The sequence below is a fragment of the Apteryx rowi genome, unplaced genomic scaffold (genome assembly GCF_003343035.1).
Source record: "Apteryx rowi isolate R43461 unplaced genomic scaffold, aptRow1 scaffold_24, whole genome shotgun sequence".
Taxonomy (NCBI): domain Eukaryota; kingdom Metazoa; phylum Chordata; class Aves; order Apterygiformes; family Apterygidae; genus Apteryx; species Apteryx rowi.
In genome coordinates, this window is record NW_020448752.1 from 2,692,499 (window position 1) to 2,714,756 (window position 22,258).

Below are 22,258 nucleotides of genomic sequence, written 5' to 3' on the forward strand. Positions count from 1 at the left end.
AAAATCCAAGTTTGATTGTCAATAAAAACAAGCAAAGGCTTATTTTAAAACTTTGCAATTTCTCAAATGTAAAGTCTTAGATGAAAGGGKKTTTTTTGTTTGGTTGGTTGGGTTTTTTGGACAAAGTGTGAGATTGTAGAACCTAATTTTTTTCCAGCTCTGGGAATACACACACATTTTAATCTTTAAAGGAATCCTCCTGATTAAACTGTTAGATGCATGCAAACAAATCCAGGCATCAAGCTAAGCATTCAGAGAGTAATGAAGCTCAGGCTGCAATATTTGAAACTAATTCTGTTCCCTGCAAAACCTACAGCATTAATGGTGCAGGATGCTTTCTTTCCTTCAAACTGCAGAAGATTGCCCTGAGCGGTGGCTTCCAGGTGTGGTGGGACTTATAATGTATGATTTTATTGTCTACTCTCTCTGGATGTTCAATTCTTTGCTTATCTTTTCCTTCAGTTACTTAACATGGTATTGGCACAGGGTCCCTGCTTTACTCACAGCAGTCTGGTAATCGTTAGTCTGACCAGGACGGAGCAGTTGAAAAAGACCTTTAGAATTTGCATGAAAGAATCAGGATGTTTCTCTTTCATTATCCTAAAATTTATAAAGCTGGTAAAAAAAAAAAAAAAAATTATAAAGCTGGAGTAAAATGCTATCTTTTCTGTAGCTTTCTCTTCCTTTTCTTTAACCATCCTGCAGATTTCTCCAGAGGATTTTAATTCTCTGTTAAATTGTGCTGACTCTAAACTATTTAAAGTTCTCAGTGTCTATGACTATGAAACGATACACACTTTCATTCAGGAGTTTGACCCTGCGAAGATATATGTAACTTAATCCATGTGAAACTGGGGTTCTTTATATGAGTTTTAAAAAGTTGCTCTCCAGTGCTGGCACAGCTGAACCCTGAATATGAGCTCAGTTTAGGGGGGATGAACGTGAAGAAGGACAAAATGCGGCCATATGAGGAGCTAAAGCTCTTTCCTCCTGTGCAGGTGAGAGACCCTCTTCTTCCAGCCGTCTCCAGAAGTGGGGGTCCCTGCCACCCTATTTGAATAGGCTGAGTGAGGTAAGAACATATCAACGGAGCAGCAAGTTTGGTCTCATACTGGGGTGCAGGACTGAGCCCCTGTGCCCTGCTCAGGGCCCCTGCGATGAACATCACTCTCAGGCACACCAAGCAGTACAGTCGGAATAGACTCAGTTTATTGCTAGCGAATAGGTGAGTTCAGCTGATGCTATGTCCTTGACCAAATCTTCTTCTATTTATCCCATATTTTTCCATGAGGCCTGGGAAATTGTTTAACTTTGGGTGTTTTTTTTTTTTTTCCAGGGTTAAAGACATCATCTCTTCCCAAAAGGTAGATGTCACCTTGCAGCACTGATACATTGCTCTAGGAAGGTACAAGGCCAAGCAGGTCTGATYTGATACTTAATGAGAGATCATGAATGTGCCATTAGGAAGACACAGTTCTGGCTGAATGTCATCTTGCACGATCCCATATCTGCATATCAGGAATGTATCTTATCCTAGAATGGAATTCCTGACAGCTTCAGTCTGATCTTAATGCAGCTGTGATTGAAACCAGTTGGAAGGCTCCCATGAGTTTCAAATATGCAAAGGTTCATCTAAATCCCTGGGGTTTATGCAGCAAGAAGGTTGCAGCGCCATTGCCATTGTGAATGAATCTGAGCACTGACCCCACACTGTCTTTGCAGAGAAATAATTCCCAGTGGAGACTCTGGCACAGGAAATGATTTATTCTAGCCTCACACAGGGTACTAATCCCTTAGGAAACATTAGACTGCAATATCCCATAGCTTGTCTTGCTTTCTGAGTCTTCATAGCTGAGCTGAAAATCTCAGGACAGGTGCTCTTGTGAGACTTCGAGTATTTTATATCTTGCTGTAGTGGGAAGTGTTAGGAGAAGAGCCTGGTGTTGGGCCGGACCTAGAAAACCTCAGTCATGAAGATCAGAAGTAATGGGACAAGCACCATCAAACTGCTCATGTTGACAAGTCCTGGAGATATGCCAGGTATCATTCCAAGAGTTTCATGACTGATTTGCAAATGTGTTTTTGTGTTGTTGTTGTTGTTGTTTTTCTTTTCCATGTAAAGCAGCAAAAAGAAGAGGGCAAAATTCTCAGCTTGTACAAACATAGAATTCCCCCGGGACCCTTGGGCACTAGCTAAAGTTCTGTTGTGAGTTTTTACCTAAACTACTTTGTGCATAGTACAATCAAACATATTTGTTATTTTAACTAGCTTGTAGCTGAGTAGCTACTCAGTGCATTTAAGAACTCCTCAGACTTGTGAACTGTGTCTAGCAGTGATTTCTGCCCTTTCCTTTCTGTCTCTTCTTTCACAGAAGGCAATTCTTTCTTCAACAGCCCCAAGGTTTCCATTTGAAACTCTGGTGCTTATGTCCAGCTAAATTCTGTCTCTGCAATACTAGACAATGCTGTGTTGACAGCTGCACTGCAGAGTTCAACTTCAAATACACCCCTTCTGTGGCCCATCCAAGTATTTGGCTTAAAAAACGAATAAATGGGAACACAGATCCAAGCACCAGAATCAATCCCCTCAATAAGATTTCATGCATTTTTAAATGATATCTATCTTGATTTGAAAAACAAAAAGCAACGAAAAGACAACAGCTAAAAACCTTTCCAGTCCACAAAGTGAGAAATGTGGCTTTAATTTAGACAACTAATTGCTTCCAGCTGAACCAGCCATTAAAAACAGTTGAAGAATTACAATGTAAATAGATTAATGCAGACAAAGCAACATGTGCGCTATTCCATGTCTTCTTGTTACCTACAAAATACTTCAGCAGTGACATACTGTTAGTCTAAGCCACTTGTTAGGTTCTGTGCTAATCAGCTAAAATTAAATAAACATGACTGATAAAAATGAATGTTGTGTTTGAAAATTGATGCACCAACAGAATTTACTCCAGGAGATAATTACAGATGATTAAGTAACAAAGAAATAATTTCTACAGCAAAAGGAAAAAACCCACAGTGCAGAAAAGGGTCATTTCTTTGTGCATCTTTCACTTCTTTTGGAGGGACAACTATAACCTACAGGAACTTCTACTAGCAGACAGCTGAAAGTAGGTAAAACACACAAACTGAAAGAACCTTTCTATCCCTAAAGTATCTAGTAATACATTAAAAAAATAGCTGGGAAATGCAGAAAAATCAGTATTTTGCCCTTTGAAGCATATATATGTAGATTTTTACCTCCAGAATCTACCTTCTTTCCGCCCAAGGAATTTTTTTTTAATGATTGAATCTTACTGCAACCCAAATGGCATCCTAGCATTGACGTTCTTCCATTCGGGTTCAGTTGAGGGGAAGGATTAAATCTCTGATAAAAGTTCAAAGATGCTTATAATTTGTATGAAGCTGATTTGGCTTTGTTGCAGTTATTTTTTTATATCATAGAAAGCTGGTTGGATGGGACCTTGGGGTGAGCGCCCTGTTGGCTCGCGTTCAGCCTGGCATTTGCCAAAATCCCCAGGTCCTTCCTGTGGCTCTGCGGCTTGCCCRCTGCTCCGCAGCCCGGAGCAGGGCAGGGGCTTATCCTGCCCCCACAGAACCTCGCACTGCTSCTTGCTGAATTTCATCAGGTTTCTCTTGGCTCCAGGTTACCAACGGCCCTTGGAGACGAACCTCTGCTGGGTGCTGTGTCAACCACCCTTCCCTGGGTTAGTGCCGGAGGTTTGCGGAGGAGCCTTGTCATCCAAGCTGCTAACGAAGGTATCGAACAGTGTCAGTCCTGGTKTTAGGCTGTGTGTGCCCCTTCTTGGCCTGTTGTGTCTATTCCCCTCCAAAAAGAGAATTATGGCTAAAACATTTTGATGTGATTCTGTGGGTTGTCTTTCATCATTTGTTTTCTTTTTTACATTTGATAATTTGCTAAAGCTTCATAGACTTGGGTGTTCAATAAATATGATGCTTGCAATCTATTCATTAAAACGTATCTTTAAATTGCTAGCATCTCATGGAAGTGATCATAAGTGTATCATATAAGTGATAAATATGGTATATTTTTAAATATCAATGTTAATTTAAAAAGCAGCTGATTTCCTTTGTCATCAGAATGATAGGAGATTAAGGTCAGTCTTCTAAAAGTGCAAATATTCCTCAGATACTCTTTTTCAAAATATTCATTCTTAAAGCAATTTATTGTTAACACAATAATAAGACTGAAAGCCTAAGAAAGGCTGTGTTTCCCCCAAATAAAGAATAGCTAGATTTTTGCAGTTTTTTTTCATCTCCACAACCTGTGTTGGTAGTAGCTTTATGGTAATACAGACATCCAAACRGTTGTCAGGATGACAGAAATAAATAAATGAAAGGCATCATTTGCAAACATAGGATCTTAATTATTAGAAYGAAAAGGCCCTCATTAGTCACAAGTGAACTTTATCATCACCTATAAGCMGAGCTGCTCGTCCCGGGAATGGTAATAAGATACACACCGAGCTTACAGTCCATCCATTTACGTAAACACTCCCTTCAGATATGACATAGTGATAGCACCAAATTGATGGCAGATGCGTGGTCCAGAGCCGTGTGATCTCACCCTGCTGTTTGCCTCTTTTATCAGCGACTGTTTCTCAGAGCTTGGCACACAGCGTAACAAGCCACATAAGATGTGAATAATCCTCCCCGGATTCTGCCAAGRCAGATCTCATGAGCTTATCACCAACGATAGTCAGTGCTTTGACTATCACTCTCTACCAAGTCAACACTTTGATGGGCTCCTACAAGAAAGTCCTGCAGCAAAGCACGTGTTGCTGACATGTTTTTAATGCCGGTGCTCACGGGGAGGATGAAGAGTGCTGYGCTGCGGAGGGGACGTTTCAGGTGCCCTGGGTGGGTGATGACAGAAAAGCTCTGTATAAAATACAGCAGTTTTGAAGAACTTGCTGTGCAATTTTAACGAAGCAGCCAGCACGCTCTGCTTCTCTCCTTGATGCCTTTACAAGGTTTCCGCAGGTCAGCATGTTTCAGCGATGGGGGTGTGATGCCTACCTATATTTTCCTGTAAGTACTTCAGGATCATTGATCTTGTACGTATGTCTACCTAAGTTAAATAGACGAATTCAGCCAAATTCAGTGTATGTAATCTCAGYGAAGCCAAAGATTTCCAGCCACTTACAACGCGGTTGAAATTTGCTCAAGAACTTGGCTCCAGTAAAGTACTTACAATTATGCATAGTTTACATGCAAAAATATAAATTATTTGCTGTACCCAGGATCCTAATATCACAGAATATTTGGGGTTGGCAGGAACCTCTGGAGGTCATATGGTCCAAACACCTGCTCAAGCAGGGTCACCTAGAGCAGGTTGCCCAGGAACACGTATGTGAGGAAGATAAAATACTGTACTTTCAGTACTGGATCTGTTGGTGTATTTTAAATATGTTAACTATAATAAGAAAATTCAGTAGAGATTTCGGTAGGCACAGTGTTTCTGAGCAGATGCACATATTGCTAAGAAAACCTGTTCAGAGAGCTGAGACCCTAATGTGCATAGGGAAATTTTAACTGGATGCATGTTGAGCATGTTGATGTTTGCAGGAATTTGTAAACTTGGAAGCATGCTTGCTCCAAGGGGAGAAAATGTTTCTTGCTGCTCTGAGTGCAGTAGACACGAAATAGGTCATTTATCACATTTTTTTTTTTTTACTGTGATAAATGCAGTTTTTTGTCCCAAGGAGCTATATAATTAAGTGGACTCCTCAATAGATCTTAACCCAGACATTTATACACAACTTTTTGTATATTTTCTTTAGCACATTTATGTCCTTTAGCCTATCACCAAAACTCGCGTTCAAGTTGAGATTAGCCCAAATGAAATGAAAATCATTTGGGGTGGCAGGGGGGGAAATAGAATATTATTCTTTATAGTGAACTGAAATATTAGAAGCTCACTTCTGAATTATCCTCCGAGTTAGAGATATAATTGAGATTAAAATTGGTCCACTATTTTTGGTACGGCGTAGACAGTTACGAGCCTTATTCCCATTTGTGCCTGTGGAAATCCCCACCTCTCATCTTAAATTCCGCCCTGCCCGGTACAACTAGTAGTCAGCATGTTCAGGATGAAGAATGCCTTGCTGTCTCTTTCCTTCCAAAATAATGATAAATGACAGCTAGTAAAAATTATAGCTGACTGTTGATTTTTGCTGACCAGATGCCAGTTGTGTAGGAAGGGGGGGTTTCTCCCTGGCCGCTGATTGACACRCGGGGTCAGAATGTGGAAAGCATTTGTTGGACTCTGTCAGATCACAGCGAGCTGCTGACAGCTTGCTCTACAGTTCACTTCCTTCCCGCGCCGACCAGATTTATGCTGCAATTCTGAAGGTGCTAATTAAACTCTGTTTCGCAGCGGAGTCGTTTAGAACGTCCTGGAAAAAAAATCCCGTGCAACACGTTCCTTTAAATCTAACCTTTATTCTGTAAGTGCCATCCAGAGGATGGGTGGTTGGATTCCTGCTGAGGAATGACTAGCAATGCTTCATGATGCTTTTATGAAAGCATATCGTAAAACTTCGCTATAAAGCAAAGTTCGTGTGACTTTGCGTTCCTCAAGCCAGTGTCGTATAGCAGCAAGCAGCATCTCTCAGCAAATTAGTGATCGGCTCTGGAAGTTGCTTATTGACCAGGACAGGAGATATTGGGATGTGTCTGATGCAATATCAGTGTCTTGTGCTGCTTCTGGCCTGGCTAAGGAACAGCCGTGGTGAGTGGTAGTCTTGGTTTCTTGTCTAAATGCGATTCAGAAAGTGCCAAAAGACATGTAAATGCAGGGCTATGTGCACCCTTACAGCTCTTTCAAATCAGCAGAAAATCCACAGAAATGCATCTCACAGAGAAATTAGTGAAGTTTTTTTTGTCTCCTATGATAGCCCATGAAGGGGTGGTCTCAAAACTGGTTTTCCTCTGGGCTTTTCTCCTAGGGGTGCCGCCAGTGCCTGCCCCTGGCTCATCCAGAGGTGCTCAGACCTGCTGCATCCTCCGCGAGCAGTCGGACGTAGCCAGCGGCTCCACATGGGTCACCTGCCCGAAGAGCTGGTCCGGCCTCGGCAGAAAAATACACAGGTGTGTTAAGGACAGTCTGGCGCTTACATGCTATGGTGAAAAGGACTAGGGAACTACCCAAAATAGATAAAGCAATGTGTTGATGGTTATCGCAGCTAACCGCTCCTGTTGCGAGCTGGCGTCTTTGCGGATGTTTTGCTGTTAGTAGCAGCAGTTAAACAAGAAGTTAATATTTATGATATATTAATAACTCACAGTGGTCAGACTGTTTTATCTCCTAGTTATTTGGTGCATTAAAAAGCTAAAATTCTGTGATATGTTGTGAAACAACAACTTTACATATAATAATAYAATTAATTATCCTTATATATTGAACATTAGTTGGACAGCAAAAAGCATTTGATTTAGATCACAAGTCAGCTTAAAAATAATTTGGGAAGGCTATTGCACAGGAGTTGGTGGTTAGCAGGATGTGAATACTTCCTGCGCTAGGATCCCTGCTTTAGAGGGAATCCAGGATTTGCTTTTCGCTTATTCTCTAACGGAGGCGGTCAAGGCCGAGACCCTGCTGTGGGGTAACGTCAGGTGCAGACAGCATTAACCAAACGTTGAAATGCTAYAGCATAAAACCCCAGTGCGACACAGAGCGCGGCAGCAGACTTCTCCCACGGTGGGCTCAGTCCTCCTGCTCTTCCAAGAGCTTCAGTGCAGGCAGAGCCTGACAGGCAGCCAAAAAAGCGTCCGAGCGCTGACAGTGCCTTTGCATCGCTTTATAACCGGAGACCTTTGGGAAATGACTGTGTTGGCTGCCTGCGGCGAAGCCCAGCGCCGGCTCCGGGGCTGCGGAGTCCTCTGGCCGGGCAGCTCCTTCCTCCGGCTCCACGCCGGGGAGGAAGGAAGAGCAGAGAGCACTGAGGAAACTCATCACTGCTCTAGTCTTGCACACGTCTGTTAAAGTTATCGGTGAAGTGTTTCTCCTAGTAAAATACCAACGTTTGTTGGAGGAAAATCCCTCTGAGAAGGTCCCTTGCTTTCCTGTGGTCCGGAGAGCTCTCCCAGAAAACAGGACATTTCGGGGAGCTCAAGAGCAATAATTTCTGTGGACATCTTCACCCCAAATCGTGACATCCTGTGCATTTTTCCGAGTAGTTAAACATAGCATGTTACTCCATTGGCCCGTGTTTCCACTAAGCCCCCTGAAGTTAGCAGGAGTTTTTAAAGCAGTGGGAGAAGGATCAGGCTGAGTATTCCCGTACGGATCCAGCCCTGCCATCCTCTCTCCTGGGCACGAGTTTTGAGTTCCTGGCCAAAGTGTCCGAGCACCGTGGGGCTGGAGCGAGCAGGGGCCGTGGGGAGAGGGCCGGGGCGTTGCCGGCGCTCCCTCCAGTGCAGGAATTTCGGCTGATGCTCCGTTGCCTTTTACGAGCTGTTTCTCCCCCGGCAGCCCCCCGCCGGCCACATGTTAGGCTGCTTCGCTTCGGGTTACTGCGACCGGTCCCAGTGGCTGCGATTCGACGCGGCCCCGGCCCCCCCGGGCCGCGTGTCAGGAGGGCACCGCTCCGGCATGTGCCTTCCCCCCGACACATGTTTGCCGAGCTGTCACTTAACCTTTCGGACCATTAATTTGTTAGCAGATTTTCAGCAGCCCTCGCGGGGGGAAGCGCGTTACCCGCAGGCCAGCAACCCCAATGTGGATCCCATTTAAAAGCCCCTCTCGGTTCCGTCCCGCCTGCTGCATCCGTCCCACTCGGGATTGCCCATCCGTGCCGTTGCCTCTGGAGCAGACACAGAGACCGAGGGAGGACTTCTTCCAAACCAGCTCCGGCCAATTTGCACCTTAGTGCAGCAGGCTGGGGTCCGCCAGCATCACCCACAAGCCCCGGCCAGGCCTGCAGTAGCCGTCGGCGTTCGGTGCGTGCAGGGTGCGGGGAGAAGGGACCATCTTTAAAGACCATGAGAAGATGGGGAGGAAGGTGGTGCTGGTCCTGGTTCAACAGCCCAGGGGTCTCCAGCCCCAGCAAGGTTATACGTTCCCCAAGGGGCATCATGCCTGGGGCCACCGTGGCTCCTGGGACACGCTCCCATTGCTGCCGCCTCCCTCTGCCTTCCCCGAAACGGCTTTCACCCCCTTTGAGCCGTCGCAAGCAGACGGAGAGAGAAGACGGTGGTGCTGGCCAAGACTGGCATAACTGCGTGCACATGGTTGGAAGCAGCCTGTAGCTCGGTGGAGCTGCAAACCACAGAATAGCAGAGTGGTTGAGGTTGGAAAGGACCTCTGGAGATCATCTAGTCCAACCCCCCTGCTCGAGCAGGGTCACCTAGAGCACGTTGTACAGCATCGCGTCCAGGCAGGTTTTGAATATCTCCAGAGAAGGAGAAATATCCAAAATACAAGCTTGGAGAAGAGGTGACGTGTTAGGTACCGCGCTCCTGATGCTGGAGCTGCTGTACCAGCTGGCGACCTCCGCTTGCCAGGAAGGACTTCTAATTTTCTAGCTAGCTTCTGAGTTTCTTCCCTCTATTCTTCCAGCCAGGGGACTTCGGGGAAAAACGTCCCTGCTCTTTGGAAAAACGAAGCTGAAACCTGGGCAGCAAACGGGGAGCAGAACGCAGCGGCTGAGGCCGAAGCACTAACCGCGGCGGAGGGCAGGACCGCGTCTCGCCGGGGGCAGCGCGTTGCTGGCGTCTGCGGGTTCCTGGAAAAACAAAGCGACCAAATGGCAGCCCTTTACTGTGGGTCACCGACCTCCAGCGCGGCGGCCCGAAACGCCAGCTGTTTGGTTAAAGGGCGAGCGGGCCGGTGGCAGCCCCCGGGGGGGGAGCAGAGCCCTCCTTAAATCTCAATTCCAGATTGAAGCTCCCGCAAAGCTGCTCCGAGCCTTCCCCGGCTTCCTCCTTCACGTGCCTTTGAGACCATCCTTACAATGGCGTTTTTTTAAACTAAAATTGTGCATGTAAGTGCTGAAAAGCCGCCTCCTCCTCCCCCGCAGCCTCCAAATCTGCAGGTGTAAAGCGTGTAAATCGGAGAAACACCCGTCTCCGCTTCTTTGTGTCATGGGGGGCGAAAGTCTGCTGTGAGGAATTAATGCTGGAAGCCAAAAATCACTAAACATCAACTTCAAGCCTTTATTTCAAGGCCAAAGAAAAGTTCCTCTTGCTTTAGTCTTTCGACAAATTGATTTTAGCTCTTATTCGCTATTACTGTAAATAATTATCTTTCTCTACAGCCAGGGCCCAGCAATCAGTATTTTATTGTCATATTACTCCTGTTGCTTAAGTGAAAAGGTTCATTGGTGCAATTTGCTCAGGATGCTGGGAGAGGGGGCCGAGAGCACGGAGCTGGGAACAGCGATTCGCTGAATTAAGAGAACAAAAACTAACAGAGGAGTGAAACGGTTCATGGATTTACTGATTCCAGTGAGGGCTGTTAAATATTTAGGACACTTCTGTGAAAACAAGGCCGACGATAGGTGGAGTTCACCTGGTGCGCGTGAAGATGCTGAGTTACTCAAGCCTGCGCCGCTGGGTTGCTGCAGCGGTGCACGGTGCACGGTGCACGCGCCGTGTTTTGTAATGTCGTTGCAAAACAAAATGCCACTGGTGACACAAAAGGGCTTATGCAATAACTTTAAAACACCGAAAAGTAGCATCTCCATCCCGCCGCCCAGAGCGTGAAGCTGTGCGTGTTGCATTCCCTCTATTTTCACCGATTTTCAGCCGGTTCGCTGCCAACAACGTGGGAAGTCACAATTTTTAATAACGCAGCGGCTCTACATTTACCATACTAAATATATACCGTTTCTTACCACTTTTGGTGTATTAATGTGGCACCCAGGCAATGCCACGTGGATGAACGAGGGATGCTCAGAGCGAAGAGCAAATTGCAGCTCCTGTCTCGCTGGCTTTTTCCCCACGGTCTCGCCCCAGAGGCTTGCTGCGTCTCGAAGATCAGTTTGCAGACACATGTCAGCAAGTCGTCTTGGTGCAGCCACGGTATTTCCTCGCGAAGCTGGGTGATTGGCATGTGTCTGTTGAAGGCAAAGTATCCCGTTTCAAGGAAAATATATGTCAGGTGCACGTGTTGGAAATAGAGCACTTATACGCTGCAGAATTAACAACCTTAAATAATTCGATTTAATTCAATTTATCGATTGGTGCAAACAAGCAAAAAGTATGTTCTGTTGAGATGATTAAATGCGATGGGGTCCTTTTTTTTGAAAGCGGTGAAAAATACCAAAGGCATGACCAACGAATTAATATGCAGCTTATAAACACGCTGCAGGGAGAAGTCAAAGGGAAGCAAACAAGAACCAAAATAGATTTATCTAAAAATGCTCCGTGAAGCCAAGGAATCCGCTGATGTAAACACAGTAATTGAGACTGGCCACATGAAACAAAGCTTCGCTTTCAGTGGCACCTGGGAACGGCGAGATGGAAGTAATTCCTCTTTAATGAAGATATTGTTATGTGTTTGAGGCTTTCGACGGACCAGCAATCTCCGCTGCCTGGGAAAAGAATGGATTAAGTTACAGTTCAGTTCTGCTGGATGAGAAACTCTATGTTTTAAGCAAAACCTTAGCTTTCATTATCTGTTTAATGCGTTGCACGCCATTTGTGGCATAAACATTTCCAGTTCATTTTAATTTCATATCGTAGGAGAGCAAGGGAGACAGCACCGTTATTGGTCGCAGCTGCGCGAATGTGGCAAATGGAACTTGAAGAATTATTCTGTCAAGGAGACAGAGCCAGATATTATTGTTTTTTCCCTTGCAGTCCTGCCAACAGTTAAATATGGGATTTTATTAAAAATATTTGCGTAATTAAAATCTATATTCTTGAAAGCTTTTATAGTAGCAGGGATTAAACCGGAATATCGCATTTATATTCAGGTGTTGTCAGTCTGTAACACGGTGATGCTGGCTTTGATTTACACAGTAAAAGAGAAGAATCTCTTTTAGCTTGAGTCTTACCTTTTAAAATTTAGGTAGCTTTGAAACATGTGATGAATTGAATCGTTTAAAAGAACGATCTTTTTAGGAAGCAGCGACTTGCATAGTCTTTGCGAAATTAAATTTGGTTAGAGAAACTGGTTAACGATCTGGGGGACCGGTGTGTTCAGAGATTGGAAAACAAGTTTCATTCAATGCACACAAAATACGAGAAACAAATAAATAACCGCGTTTTCGCCCCTCGCCGGTCCGCGTGGTGGAACTGTCCCTTCAGCAATGCTTTTCTTCCTTTTTGTCGTTTCCAGGTGCTTTTTGGAGCCGCAGCCTGGGAGCCGGCAGGGCGATTCCCACCGAGCGCGGAGCCGGGAGCGCCCAGCGGCACGATGCTGCGCCGTCGCAACGCCAGAGAGCAAACCCCAGCTGAGACGGGGAATTTTTCACTCTTTCCAAAATCTCTTGGCAAAAAGCAGACTCAACAACTACCCAGAGCTGCTTTTTTTTTTTTTTTCTTTTTTTTTTCTGCAGCTTTGTCCAGTAATAAACAACTGCTTCAATCTGCTGCGCTGATCAAAAGAAACGTTTTAATCAGTCCCAGGCAAAATATCATGCTATTATGTTATCACTGGAGCAAATCATCGAAAATACAAAACAAAAATATCAGTTTAATACGGTCCAGATCAGGAATGTCTTGAAGAAACTTGCTTTCCTCACAGGTGTGTTCTATTTTAAGAGTAAAGACAGAAGAATTAAAACGCGCAGGCTGGATTTGGGGCTAGCGTGGCTGTCAAAGCTGAGACGCCGAGATCAAACCTAACCAAGCACAATTACAGGAAATAAAACGGGCAAACCGCTCTGCTCTATTCCGTGTATGTTTTCATTATTTTTTTAAACTGACAAATTATCTTAAAATCATTCATCCGTGTTTTCACCTGCTGCAAAGCAAATCCTCTTCGCGGCGAGGCCTCTAAATTTCTTTCCTGTGATTAGGAGGAGAATCATTATTTCTGAACTAATTCTGCCCGTCAAAGGAAAAACGTTTCAGTGCTCTTCGGCGTTTAATCCGCGTGCTAATGGGCTACCAGGGCTTTTCCTGAGTCCGGCCCCGGAGAGCAACGGGGGAAGGAGGAAGAGCACGTGCTTTCTCTTGAGACGGGACAGACGGTGGGGAAGTGCCCGGAGCGATGTGGCGAGAGGGGCCCGGCAGCGCCCGCGGAGATGCTCCGGGGACACCCAAGGGAGAAGGTTGGCCGAGCGTGGGGTGCACCTCCAAAGAAGCCCAGAGACCCCTTTCTTCACATGTTGGGAGCAATTTTCCAACCAAGCCAAGTGCCGAAATGGGGTCTGGATGCAACGCGGTTATTGTGGAAAAGCAAGAAATAAGGGGAAGGTGCTCCAGCAAGATGACCCAAGCGGTCTGGGCTGCCAGGGTCTCCTTGACCCACGGCTGGTGGGGTCTCGGCGAGATGGGCTCCACGGCACAGGGCAGCGCGGCCACAGCCAGGACCTTCTACAGAAAGGACCAGCCTGGGCAAATGCAGCATGTCCAAAGCGGAGCCTTGCTCCTCCGAAGCGTTGGCGTTGGGCAGCCCTCGCCGGGGAGGCCGCTGGGAGCTTAGACCCTATGGATCTAGGAGGCTGGTGTTAGGTTGCCCTCTTGGGAAGCCCTGCTCTATCCCAGCTGTCATTTACGCCTTGCTTTGCTCCTCAGGAGGAGAAAGCCTTTAAGCTTGTTGGAGGGCCCTTGTCCACCACAAAGAAGATAAAAAGAAGGCAAACAAGCGTGTCCAGGGTGCTCCTTTTGCGCAGGTCCGGCAGAGAGGAAGGTGGCCGTGCGAACCCAGGAGGAGGAGTGACGGGAACAGTGTCCTGGCCATCCCCGTTCCCAGCACCACTGTCCATCCCTCGGCTCCTGGAGCTGGCGACGTGGCGAGCTCTCGCATCCCGGCCTGACTTGGTCACTCCGCACCTTTGCAAAACCACCACTGCGGCGGTGAGAACGGCTGCACCAGAAATTTGCCTTTGGCGATAGTGTTGAAGGCACTTGCAGAGGGACTGGCCCATGCAGCACGCTTGGTGGAAACGGCGGCGGCCGGCTCCGCTCTCCCGTCTCCTTGGTCTCCACCTCACCCTTGGGAAGCGACCAGTGATGGGTGAGCGTGAAGCTTAACGGAAAGTGACTCAAATACAATTAATCCAGAAAAAGCAGGTCTTACTGCAATTCATTGCAGAGTGATTCTTGGTACAGATGATCCAGAAATTTTTCAAAAGATCAAGAAACCTTTGGGCTGTGAATATGTGTCGCCTGTCACTTTTGCAGCTAGAGACCTGCTATCGTTGACTTCCCTGCAAGCTGCCCGCAGAGCCAAAGCGGGATCAGTAGCAGAGGGATCCGCTGTCTTCCCCGAAAAAATAGAGCTTCATCAGACCTGGGTCTCATTCCAGTTGTCTGCTCTGTTCTGTGTCCAGAAGATCTCTCCAGTAAAATTCCTTCTTTTTATGGGCCATAGCTCCAGCTGCATGAATGATATTCAAAAACAATTTTGAAATAAGTTGTATTTTTATCATTTGGTAAGCTCTAGTTCAGAGCAGTATGCAACAGCTGTCTCAGCAGCCAGACAATCTGGCATTCGTGGTCTTCTGGATCAACAGGTAATAAGAAACGCTGGCAGAACGTGCCTTTCGCCTGTGCTGAATGGAAGAAATTCTAGCTTTTCGTGCGTTCTTTCGGGTTTCAAAGTGCTAAGAATAGCTGGTCAGAAGAATACAGACATATGTTGGCACGTGGAGATCTCAAACACTGGATAAAATGATTTTCCCAAAAATCATTTTAGAAAATTTGAGTGTATGCTTGGGAAGGAAGAACTGCAGAAGTGACTAAATGCTCTGATTTGCCTTTATCCAAATGAAGTCTTTCCCTTCCTCTTTTTGAAATACCTTTTGTTTAATATTTTAAAAATTGCAATTCTGTTATAGAAAATGCCCAGGTCAGAAGAATATGAAAAATGACAGTATTTGCAAAACAAAAGGAACTTTGAAATGTTGGTTTTCATTTGAGTTTGAAATGAAGTTTGGGGGCTTGCTTTGCTTTATTTTGTTTTAATCTTGAAAATCTTCAGGAAATAGAATTATATTTGTTCTACCAGTCTACTGCTCACTTAAATTCTGGTAGTATTGAGAATTTAGGGAAAAGGGACCGATGTTATCTGTTAGAACAGCCCAGATAGAGACATTATTCTGTTTTTATGAAAGCCAAAGGCGGAATTCACATTTATTTGAGTTGCAGCAGAATCTGGCTTATATCCGGGACGTTACAACATATTGTTTCAATCTATATTTTTATTAGCAATATTGATAACGTTAGAAGAAATACGATACAGGAAATAGCTTATCAACTTCAATTAATTTTATGGTAAGACTTTTAATGAAGATAAAACAAGAATTCAGCAAATGGCTGAATCTAAAAATGTTGTCACTAAATGGAGAGGAGAGGAGATAAAAGCGGAGGAAATTTGAGCTGTAACTAACTGCACGTTCTGAACTGGAGAGCTGAATATTCTTAAAGACTTTTATTCAATGGCAGCAAATTTATTGGTAATCAGTGTTTCTAAGACCCTCAGTTGTCCACTTCAGCATTATTAACACTTTAATAGAGCTCTACGTTATGATTCCCTGAAAGACTGTAGAAAGGAAGATATTTGTGTGAATCTGAATAAAATCTTTGTTCAGCACAAGTAGTTGCGTTTGTGGCTCGCACTTCTGCTTTTAATGCCCTGGGGAAATATTCATAAGGTAAAAACAGTATTAAATGGTTTCATCACATGAAGACCAGCTTCTAATTCCGGCTCCTAAAAGCTAAAAACCCACGAGGATATCGGCTCTTTTGTGACCTGAAGGCGCTTTGAGACTGGACGTAGGTTTTGCCTTCGAACAGTCCCACCCGCCGTTCACTGCAGTTTTGGCATGTGCAAAAGTGTCCTCAGCTTCCGGCCCTCTCTCTTCCGTGTTCTGATTTTGGAAACTTACTTTTTAGTTTTAACCCTATATTCCTGCGTTATGAATAGTTTATTGCTTGGAATATTCTCCTACATCTGTGACGTTCACAAAAAACAACCTGAAAAGCCAGCGCGAGGCCGGTGCCCAGCCAGGGCGCCTGGTCTGCAGAAGTCCTGGCTCCAGCTCCATAAGCAGCTCACAGCACCTTGGCTCTGGCAGGCTTGGAGTAACCCATGGCCGGGACCAGGATTTGGGACTGACTTCTTCCCACTAGTGAGAAATGTACTGAATCCTGCATTTCCTAAGGATGCATTAACATTTCATTTGTACTTATGAATGATTTATATCCTTTTTTTTTTTTTTTTTAAGTTTAAAATTGCTGTCTGTGCAGAGGGCTTGGTGGTGCAGGCTGAGGATAAATCAGTTCAGCCCCCCAGCTTGTTCCATTTTGTCCTTCTATTGAAAACATCCGTGAAATACAATCCCACCCTCAAATTTACCGAGCTGTCTGAAATCTATGGGCCTTTTTCTCCACTGTATTTAACATTCTGTCAAAGGCAGAAACTCAAAGGCATCTAAAGTAACATGTAATGGAAGATGATGGTTATAGCTGATGAGAGTTTGGGGTTAGGTGGATACAAGCAGGGCAGCTTCTGATGGGGCCAAACGGATATTGTGGTCCTTGCCCTGGCTGACGGGTATTGATGTTTGATGTCACGTCCTCTTGATGGTATCTGAAACCTTCTTGGTGGGTGCAATGGCAGCGTACATGTTCTCCCGAGCAACCTCCACTCTCCTGAATAAGCAAGGGTATTTCTGCCGGGTTTTGCTGGTTTGCAGTGAAGTTGTATGGTAGCCATGCTCGAGTGGACTGATGGCCAGAGCAGCAGGCGTACGATGATCCCTGGAGCACCGGCTGAGTAATAGCAAGAATAACTTCCAGGAACTGCACAAGTCCATTACTCTTTCCTTGCTTTTGGAGTCGAGGCCCTGTTTTATTTGCAGGCCTGACTCAAAGCAGATGGACCTGTCAAAGATCACTCGCACAGGTGAGCTGAATTGGGCTGATTAGCTGTTAAGTGCTCCCAGCTGCTGGGCAAGGCATGGAGGAAATTGTTGGAGCTGGGATCCGGCTCAGAGATGAGATCTGGAGTGAGTGCCAAGAAGAAAAAAGTGAATTTCTCCAAAAAGTCATTCTCTTGAAATCTGAAAGAGCAAGTCTTTTAAAACAACAGAAAATGTCTGAAAATCTCTTTAGTGCATCTAATACATCTTCAAACTTCAGTGAGCTAGAAACTGTGCTAGAAACTGTCTTGAACCCTGGTCCCCATCTCTGGTTTTGTTAGGACCTGCCTCTTTCAGGCAGCGGATATTACCTTTCCTGGGGGTTCTCTGGTATCGCGGGTGTTTTCCCCTCCAGAAAGGTCTTGAGTTTTACTTGCCAGTGTGTGTCATTTGATTTATAAGCTTAAAGGATCCTTCACAAAACCTGGAATACTTATTTTACTAAATTGCTACAATAAACTTAGTGGTCTAGGATAAGCAATCTGCTTCATGTGGAAGGAAATTTTTTGACGTACGGAAGTAGATGGTAGGTCCTTCCTGTGAATGCCACCAAGGGGACACAGAGGAGAAGTGGATTTATAAATAAGCATAAAATTCAGAAACTACACAAGCTTGGTGAGAGAGAAGCTCTGCTAAGCATGAAAAGCTTGCAGCATAATACCCAACATCTGCAAAAATCCTTCCAACCACTATAATTCTCAACAGCTTAAAGAGTTGCATCCAGTCTGTCTTACACCGGGTTTGACTCCACCGAGTCTAGGAGGTGGCGATCTGCCCAAAAGGAACCGAGACGGCATGGGGCAGCCCGAGTCTGAATCCCGAAACGCAAATCAAAGGATGGGAAACAGGTGATTAGCACTGACCCAAACTGTAAGGAAGGGTTTTTTCCCTTCTCATATTTACTTTATGAAAAAATAACTCCGTATTTTAAGAGCTGGTTTTCACGGCGCTCTGGGGCTGCAGAAGCGGTGGACGCAGGCGCCACTGCCCTGGCAGGGCCATGCAGGATCGCGGCCCTTGGAGGCGGAATCGTGGCTGACAGCCGCGACGCCGAGGCCTCCACGGGACACGGCCACGCAGCAAGCTGTGAAATGCCTAAACGCCACCACCTAAAGCTTAAGGAAACCTACGTGCTCCCACCTGCGGCACCGCGACGTGCATGCTGGAATTGCGTGGTCACACCTGTAGAGAAGGGGAAATGGTTTAAAATTACGATAGAAATCTAATGGAAGGTGACTTTCTTTTTCATTTTGTAACCGGAGAAAACATTTCTAAATTGCTAGTAATAATATTACTGGTAGATGATACTAATATTGCTAATAGGTGGCTTGGACACTCATCCTACTAATAGACGTCTTATAGCCCAACCTGGAGCTTCAGGCTGTAGCAGATGATAGAGAAGGTTTTGAGAAAACAGCAATGCGATAACGCAGGTCAGGGAGGCCTCTCGCTGCCTTTAGGGTCCCGTCTGCCCCAGCGACGCCGTCGGGCTGGTACCAGACTGCAGCCACGTACTGCTGCTGGCGGAAGCCTGCAAGGAGCCGCCCACCGGCGCGGGAAACGCGCTCCTCCGCCCGGGAGAGCAACACGGCCGGGGCCGGCGGAGACATCGGCAAAGCCGGGGCTGTGGTGGGGTCTGTCCCGGGAACGGGAACTGCGGCCTCGCACCGGGAGTCTTCGAGGAGACGCAGAAGTCGCGCTGCGACGGGTCCGGGCGGCCGTGGGACAGCGCTGAGATGTCGTCATCTTCAGCCAGCGCCTCGCGACGGGGAAATGACCCTCTGGGTTGCTCTGCTTTTTTTTTTTGATGGAGTTTGCAGAATGTTTGCACAATGTCGTTTCCCAGGTTAATATGTAAAATATGTATTTTTTGTGATTTTTCCTGCTCGCTAAAGAAAATACTGCTTGGTCTATCCCGTCTTCAGGTTCATATGGATTGGCTGGAAATTGAAAAAGAATGCTGTGTCTCTCAGTAAATGAACAGCAATTATACAAAACGGTTTAAAAACTATACATTGAAAAGCTGGGTCTTTTGTTTAATTTTTCTATCCGTATTTTAAAAGAGTCACTGCATATTTTGTGTATTCTAAGAGACAAGCACGCACACAAAAGTAAGAAGAAAGAACATGTAAATATTGCGCAGTCATCTGTTTCCAATGGTATATGTTTACATATTAATGTGCAATACAAATTTGTAAACACGAACATTTGAAACGTTTGTAGGAACTGATACTGGCCTTTTCCCTTTCTATAACTTTATTGGAACAACATGTCCAGTGTGGCCCTAGCCACACATGTGAATAGTTTTAATACTGGATACATTTCAACCGTTCTGTGTGCTTATTTGTTCTGCTCTACGTTGCTATCCAATCCTGGTTTGTTTTGCATAATTATGATACAAATTATCATCTAATTACAGCCCAAACCTCAGAAGATCAAATATGTAGCAGGGCCCTTCTATAAGAACAGCTACACCCAGTGCTCTGCCTATGCACTCGGCCAACTTTAAGCTTCTCCAGTGGATGTATTAAATTTTGGAGAAACTGCATAGTAAACTGCACTTTGATTAAAAGCGCTATTGTTGATTTTGGTCTCCTTGGTTTTTCAATCAGCCGCTCGGTTTGCCAACGCGGAGCCCGTCCCGTGTCATGGTGCGGAGCGCAAACGCGGTGCCTCCGGCACTGCCAGTGCCCTTTGCCAAGCGCCGTAAACACGATCAGATATTTCCGAGTAACTTCCAACTTCTCCCTGGAAAGGCCAAATGACTAATAGCCCAGACTGTTGAGTAAGCTTAAGCTTTTAGACAATTTTGAATTATTTTCTCCCTGTTCCCATTTAAAAAGCACAATAACATTGATTTTACATTCTTCTTCCTCCACTAAGTCTAGAAAATTGATAACTTCTGCAATTGTCACAGGTTTCCAGATAATGTTAACGGGAGGAACTGCAAAGCAGGGTAAAATGTGCTTTTATTTTATAAGCACATGGGCCCTCTTGAAATATTTACCTCCTTCTTCCCAGACTCATATTTAATAAATAATGATGTATTACTCTGACAGCGATGGTGACTTACCCTCCTGTGCTCTGCACTCAGTTCCCACTAGCAGCAGTTTTATAAAAACCATCATGAGAAGGTAGCCTGCAAGTTATCAATTATTTTGGGGGCAGTTTTTCTCTTATAAGCAGAACCATCTATTTTACAGTACGAAAGAGTCAACCAAATTACCAGTGTGACTAATGAAAGCTCTTATTTGTCAAAGACTTTTCCCATTTATCAGAACAGCCTGCTCACCCACGCAATATCTCCTGAACTAGCTGCTCACATGGTAGTTTTCTGAACTCCATGGGATCCACGGATTGTGAAATACGACCCAGCGGTCTAACAGCTCGCAAGCGGCTTAAATCACCTCTTTTCTGATGGCAGTAGCATGCGTGGAGCAAGACCGTTATCCATAGTGTCAGTGGACTTCGCTAATCACTTTGATATGGTGGGAGAACTCCAAAGGCAGCAGTCGTAAATCTACTCCTCAATCTCACGTGTCTTTAAAAAGAAGCATTTTGAGCTGTGAACAGAAAAAAAGCAGAAGAGGCTACAGTGGGTTTGGACTGTGCAGGGAAATAGAGAAGGTGAGCGCTGTGGGCTGGAAAGAAAAGCTCTGCTCTCCTCTCTGCCTCCGCCGACCTAAACCAGGGATATTCCCACTGCAGCGAGCGGTCTGGAAGCAGCACCTGGGATAGGGAAAATCGCATCTCAAATTTAAACCCCGTATGGAAATATCGAGGTCTTGTGGCACTGGTCTTACCTGACTTTTCCACCTTCACAGGTCTCGTGGTTTCGTGCGAGGGTTTGGTCTGGGGTGACCAACCGAGCCTTCTCTGGGCACATCTCAGATGCGATGGAGGCATCTCCCCAGGCTTTCTCCACCTGCATCTGACCAGACCAGGGCCAGCATGCCGTGATGGTTGGGCAGCTTTGGCCTGGTCTAACACGATGACGCAGATAGCAGGACAGAGAACTGGGACAAGCTGAGAATATTGTTTTGTTCCATAAAGAGCCGCCAACATCTTTTGCATTAGCTACAGTAAACTACTTGATTTTTGAACCAACAGAATCGGGAGGTAAATGCAAAGGGAATAATGAAACTAAGGTAAATTCAAATAATCCATGTTTAACAGGCTCACTCATATAGTGCTTACCCTCTCATACAAAGCAAAGTTGTATTTATACTTCTGTGTAATCCACACTTTTCTGTGGGCCTGAATATTAAATCCTTTGTGGAGCTCGATGCTGGAAGCTAGGAACAGTGTGGTTCATCGCATCCCGTGTCTGCTCCGTGGCCAGGCTCGGAGCACGTTTTCCCTGACTGTGTGGTCAGGGCAGGGCGACCGAGATTTGGCTCCTACCAGACCTGCCATTATGTAACCGAACTTCTGAGTTCAGCTGAAATATCTTGCAGTTGCCACGAATTAGCCAGCAGTTTCATCATCTCAAAGGCTGGCTTAGCAGAGCTGCACGAATCTAGCGAAAAACGCCAGCAAAGGTCTGTTGAAAGCGTCTGATCTCAACGTCTGTGTGGTTCCCTTTTCCTCTTTGTCAATAATTATGTGTTTTCCTGACACGTTCGAAGAACGCAAATGTTAAGCTTGTCCGTTCACAAGAACGTCTCTCTCGATTTGTCGTCAGTGAACGTTCACACCGGGCACATCTAAAGCAACACCAATTTCCCTGCGATTCTCTGAGCAGTCACCACGGGATGGTATCACTCAAATGTTGCATTTCCAGCTTCATACAGAAAGCCCCRGGATAAACACACAGATTTGGAAAAATACATATTTTGTTGGCAAGCATTTCCTGAATCGAAAATGGGGTGGTTCTGTCAAATAAATAATCTGTTCATCTTTAGTAGATGGAATTTCTTTGATCTGAATCTAAGTGAGCTATCATCATAAAATCCTCTCTACTGAAAAGATCTATTGCAGTCATTCTCAGTCACATTTTTAACACAACACAGATTTGTTGGATCACCCAGTCCTGGCCATCAGCTCTGGATTATTTTATATAACTGTCCCTTTTTGGAAAATCGGAGGTTACCCGCTACATCCACCCACGAAGCAGTGGCTGATCTGGAAGGGGGGGTCTCTGCCCCCTTGAAGCGCAGCCCCGCGCGGGAGCAGACCTTCGGCCACAC

General features: G+C 45.4%; 1 long non-coding RNA gene across 2 annotated transcripts; it reads left to right on the plus strand.

The window, feature by feature from the left end:
• Positions 1-855: 855 nt before the first annotated feature.
• LOC112966341 lies at positions 856-12,871 on the plus strand. Of its 2 annotated transcripts, XR_003253571.1 has the most exons (6): positions 856-1,225; positions 1,337-2,040; positions 3,656-3,768; positions 6,981-7,122; positions 9,593-10,016; positions 12,317-12,871. It is a non-coding gene; the product is annotated as an uncharacterized LOC112966341 (long non-coding RNA). The 2 variants fall into 2 exon arrangements; XR_003253572.1 differs by lacking the exon at positions 9,593-10,016.
• The last annotated feature ends 9,387 nt before the right edge of the window (positions 12,872-22,258 follow it).